Raw genomic sequence first — 6,043 nt, 5'->3', positions numbered from 1 at the left:
TAATATTTATTCAATTTTTTATTATACTCGTATTTAACTTGACGGAAAAGCCCATTACATTACTCACGGTTATCAATGAAATATACTAGATCGTAAAAGGTATAATTGAATATGTTGAATGTTAAAATTATTCTAGTCATACACATAATCCTCGTTGGATTTGTTACCGGCCTTATCCCACCAATTAAATATTAAATACCACGCTTCGGGTAGGGCACGCAAACCCCTCTATGAACAAATTGTGAAAATCAGGAGAGTCATTGCCCAGAATACTAGTAACGTGTGATGTCATAAAAAGGATCAAGACAGGCTTTACAGGCTCGTGGGGCAAATGAAATATTTTCTTTACGCTCGCGTGAAGAGCGAAATTTCTCCGCGGAGCCATGAAATGGTACGCACGAAGGGTTCCCGCATAGTCCTCATTCGAACGGTCGTTTCCTTTCGCTTTAGGATTCAGAACGTTACCCCAGATATGAAGTGACGTTGTTATACATAACTATCTGAATATTTTATGAACGCTAGCCCTGTTAAGGTCTTTTGTATATTCCGGGTTGCGTTACCTCTAAACATCACGGACGCAGTACATGTAAATTCCTGCCTAAAGAAAAATAATACCACACCCAAATATTGCATTCATGGATGCGTGGATACATGTATAGATGCATAGGTCGTAGAAAAATACCTTGTTGATATGTAAAATAAATTATATATAAATTTTATTCCAATTAAGATTTAAGGATCTGAAGGAAATTAAAAAACTGCGTCTTCAATTTTCTACAAGTGCTTATAATAAGCAGTCTTCTAAACATTATCAGTTCTTGCATTCGAACTATTTCTTCCCAACTTCCCCTTCAATCCCAAATTACGGATATCTCTAGAAGTTCAGCATCAATCCATATCTAACGCTTTTTATAATATACACATAGTTCATAACATAAATGGATAGTCAAGGAAATAAATATTCTGGCGTATACAGCAGCAGTTAAAGTCGACCCCTAACAGTTAAAGTTATGCATAAAACTAACACTTACTCCACGAATAAAACTCTTAAATCGGATATACCGTAGCTCGTAATTTTTAATACATATTTATTTTCCCGTACTTCCAATATAACCGAGCGGCTTTGGCGGAGACTTCACGCAGATTTTAAATTGGATTTCAGATATCGCTCACGTAACGACATTTTGTATGGTTAATAAAATCATTCTCATGGGCCAAAATGCCTTATTGTTCACTTTTTGGCTTCAAAGAGGAAAGAGGAAAAATGTATATGTCGGTATATATTTTGTACTTAAAAACTGCTTTTGTTTGCAAGTATGAAAGATACATAGGATTATCTTTTGGTCGATAGTATGAATATAAAGTATCGATATCAAATGCAAGACGCGTCGTCCTAAATTGTCCCAACCTCTGCTTGTATACTATACTATATATGTAAACACCATGAAATATGTTTCAAATATTAATCGATTTAATTAAAAACGCAAATAATTATTTGCCGAACAAACACAGATTATACCTACATAAACTTATAATGTAAGCAAATTTCGTTCATTAAGATCTCCCATTTGATATCCCTATCAACGGGGTCTCAAACCGAAAAGTTATTCGTTATCTTGTAACATCCGCCACATTAAATTTATGCTGATGTTGTATAATCCACAACTATACATAGGTGCGTTATTTATTTTCAAGAGAAACGTTACAGACTATGTATATCATCACTTATTATATACGTACACAATTGATATCTTCCGATACCTTTTACTATCTTCACTAAGCTTTACCCTTTTTGGTATATATCGTAGAAGTACATTGCCAAGCAGTCTGACAGAGTACAAGATTAAAAACCTTAACGTGATTTATTGCTACAATGGTAAAAACTATCACAGTATTGCCTCGAACATAGTACTGTCGAAGCGGGGTGAAGTTAAAGAGTATTACACGGATGAGATAAGCTAGAACACTCGGTAAATGGAAAAGTAACGGGTCACTAAACCCGTGATTTTTTCTCGCATTTCATGGCGTGATAAATGGCTAGCAGCAAACGCAAAGTCGGTTCAGTCAGGTCCGTGCAGAGTCAGTCAGTGGCTTTCAATGACACGACAAATTGCTGTTCCTGAGACTCCATCTTCGGAAGTAAATAACAATGAAAATATATTCTAAGGAAAATTGACCCTTTCTAAATGGGCGATATTATATATCGTTATTTTAACAATTCCTTATTAGTTTTTTTGGATGCGGAAGTCGAGCACGTTTCCCGTATGCTTATCATTGTGCCGGTTGCCCGCATGCTTTTTCTTACTCTTCCCAATGTATTCCTCTATTCCCCTCGTCAGTCCTTTCTTTATCCTATACCATTTAAAGTCAGCAATCCAATGAAATGGAGTAATGTTTGTAAACGACCTGCCCCTTTGCAAATATTCATCAGCTGTGGTAAAGCTCACCATCAGGCGACTAGCTGGGTCCTTTGCCGACGATGACAAAAAAAAAATTAAAAAAAAAAACGAAATTGGAAATATTAGGTATACATTATAATTGAAACTTACATATTACAAATTATTATCGCTACGCATTGCGGCAGATCTGATATCGAAACGATTTAACTTATTTATAGTAAATTTTAATAGAGATAGATCAATCCTTCAAGCATATATGGTCTATTATAGTAACGGAAGTTTATAAGCCAAAATAAATATATTATAAGAAGGTATTTTACGAATATTTATAACTGCCATGCCAACTGCTAAAAAAGACGCAGACTGAAAAATAATAAAAAATGGAATAGGGTGGCACTACGTACCTACCTATAAAGACATTCTCGTGCATTTTAATTTTTATTTCCCGTTCAAGTTTCATTGAAAGCATTTTTATCGAAATTTACAATTATTGGTTGTAGGTTTATAAAATTCAGTGATGTTTAGAAACAGCGCCATCTGTATTCAGACTCAAGTACTAGTTAATGTTTGTTTTCTTTAAAACTTCTTTGTATACAACATAAATTACTGACCGTTAGAGGTCTCTACGCGCAAAAATTCAGTTGATGTATATCGGTATAGATGGCGTTTTTCGGAATTTCTCAATATAGACGACTTTTGTATTAAAAATGCGATATCAAGACACACTGTTATATATTTAGAGCTCTAAAAGAACAATTTATTAAAAATATTATACACTAACGCAAATTATAGACGAAGTAACTCAGTAAATGCTAAGTACATACAACTCATAAATAATTTAAGATTGTTATTTATTATAATATTAGTAGTAGTAAGTAAAAATGTTATAAATTATAAATATGATTATTTCCATTAAAACGTGTTTCAGTTTTTGAAGTAATTTATTTATTTAATAAAACTCATTCTTAATTTGATAAAACATACTGAATTATGCATACACACTTAAAATATCATTGTCAAATTTCCTAATATCACCATATGAGCCGTAAAGCAAATATGGATTAAATTCTCCCGTGAATGGCATCGGAGCTTATGCGAATAAATCAAGTGATTAAAATGTTAAATGGTTAAAATTAATGTTGGCAATCAATAGAATCCATTCATTAACCTGATGTTGGCTTTTATAAAATTGAATACAAGTCATAAATTAGTAACATTACATTTCATACTATACTAGCTGTGACCCGCGGTTGAAACCGCGTAAGTCCGTATCCCGTAGGAATATCGGTATAAAAAGTGCCTATGTGTTATTTCAGTTGTCCAGCTATCTACGAAGCAAAATAGTATTATTATTCACCAATAGATGTCAGGAAAAAAAAACACGAATAAAACACGAATATGACATTTTCTAAAAAAAATTCCTAGCTAGATCGATTTATCGCCCCCGAAACCCCCTATATACTAAATTTCATGAAAATCGTTGGAGCCGATTCCGAGATTCCAATTATATATATATATACAAGAATTGCTCGTTTAAAGGTATAAGATTATGTAAACAATATTTTTCACTTTTAAATTTGTGCTGTGAATTTTGTACAATGCTTTTAAAATAGGTACATATTAAATTTATCTACTCTTACACACGCATCACAACATGTAATAGTACTAGCTGTTGCTCGCAGCTTCGCCCGCGCGGTTGTAATAAATTTTCATTGTACAAACTTTCATCCCCTATTTTATCCTCTTGAGGGCAGAATCTGTCAAAATCCTTACTTAGCGGATACCTACGTCACAACATCTGTCTGAATGCCAAATTTCAACCCGATCCGTCCAGTGATTTGGGCTGTACGTTGATAGATCACTATGCCAGTCAGTCAGTCAGTTTGAGTTATATTTATTTAGACGGCAATTGGTATTCTTAAGAATAATACTGCACCTATACCAAACGAATCCAAAGAATGAGGGTAGAATAAAAGCCAATGATTGCTTTTTCCCATCAACTGTTGAATGAAATAAGCGACCCGTATAGTATTGTCGCAAATTGATTGTGCAGCTGATACAATCTTCGATATGAAACGATCTCCAATATGAAACTATATACCTTTGTGGTATTCATTTTGAAGTCAAGGAAAAGGAGGATTATACCTAATAGCGTAATTGTACGTTAAAGCTTGTTTAGTTGAATGTTGGAATGTTTAATGAAATTGTCAGTCATGTCAGCCATTTGAATACTTAAATGCAATAAGCAAGCTAGTTTTTTAATTAGTATTAAAAAAATCTAAATAAACCTAGCAAATATCGAACATTTGACGAATAATACCTACCATAGTTATAAGAATTGAGATATCATAAAATAAAGCAATATATAAAATTGGTAAATCATAAAACCAAACACAATAACTGCATCAATTAACCTCATTATACAAAATAAACTGCAAATATCGGTCAAGTGTGTATAAGATATATCAGACTACGTACCTACCTACATTGTTTGTGAGGTCTTAATTATGATTTTGTAAAGAATTTATAACTTACAATACTTAAATTTTACCTTAGTTTATATTAGATATCTACTTAAGCTCTATTCTCTCCTGCTATGTTTGTCTGTATGTCATCGATGAATTGAAAAACTACTGGACCGATTGTTATGAAAATTGACATATATACGTATTTTTCCACGAAGTTTTTGTGTAATATACTCATTGATGCCACCAGATGGCTTTTTAGATTTATTTCAGTAGTTGGCGTAGCCCGTGAACCTACAGCTAGTATATTATTAATACGAAACTAATTCTATCTGTCTATCTCATCTTCATACCTAATCAACCGATTTGGATGAAATTTAGTACAGTTATAGTTTGGGACCCGAGAAAGGACATCGAATAATTTTTAAGCCGAAGTACCCACGGGAAAGGGAACTATGTGCAAAAAACGCTTGGACCTGTTTTTACCTACGCGGGCGAAGCTGCGACAGGAAGATAGTTCTTCACATTTTTACAAATACCCATACAGAAAATTAATTGAAATTATTATTTAAAAAAATACTTAGATACGTATACAAAAACTACGTCCGTGAAGCCATGAGACCTTCATGACATTGACGTAAAATAGCTATATGATGCCATATTAAAACATCATTAATTACTCTGGAATGAGGATGCGTATGCTGTTAAAACATTTTTATTCTTAAACCAAAGGAAGCCGTTCCCAGCATCCCGTTACTTTATGCTACGGTTTTTATAAGTTTATTTATCGGCCGGTTAAAATTTATTAACTGACTTATTCTAGAATGTGAGCATATTGTGTGGTCCTGTTCTTATTTATATGATTTACGTATTTTTTCTAATTTACTGGATATAACATTGACTATGAAGGTACTGTTTTATTAAAATAATTTGAAGGTATTATTAAATACATTATGGCAACGATAAATAGGAAATATTTAAAACTGTTTAACTGTAGTTACAGCCAGATTAAACTTTAAATCGTATACTGCAAACTACCAAAAAAACTATAATATCTAAATGAAACTTCATTTAATTTTTTATCACTGGATTACAAGAACTATCTCATATACTTAGTCTGGCCATAAATACTGTTACACTTAATTATAAAAAAATATTACATTTGAATTTCGAATCTGT

Source organism: Zerene cesonia, chromosome 10 (assembly GCF_012273895.1).
Source record: "Zerene cesonia ecotype Mississippi chromosome 10, Zerene_cesonia_1.1, whole genome shotgun sequence".
In the NCBI taxonomy this organism is placed as follows: Eukaryota; Metazoa; Arthropoda; class Insecta; order Lepidoptera; family Pieridae; genus Zerene; species Zerene cesonia.
This window is presented reverse-complemented; position numbering follows the sequence as displayed.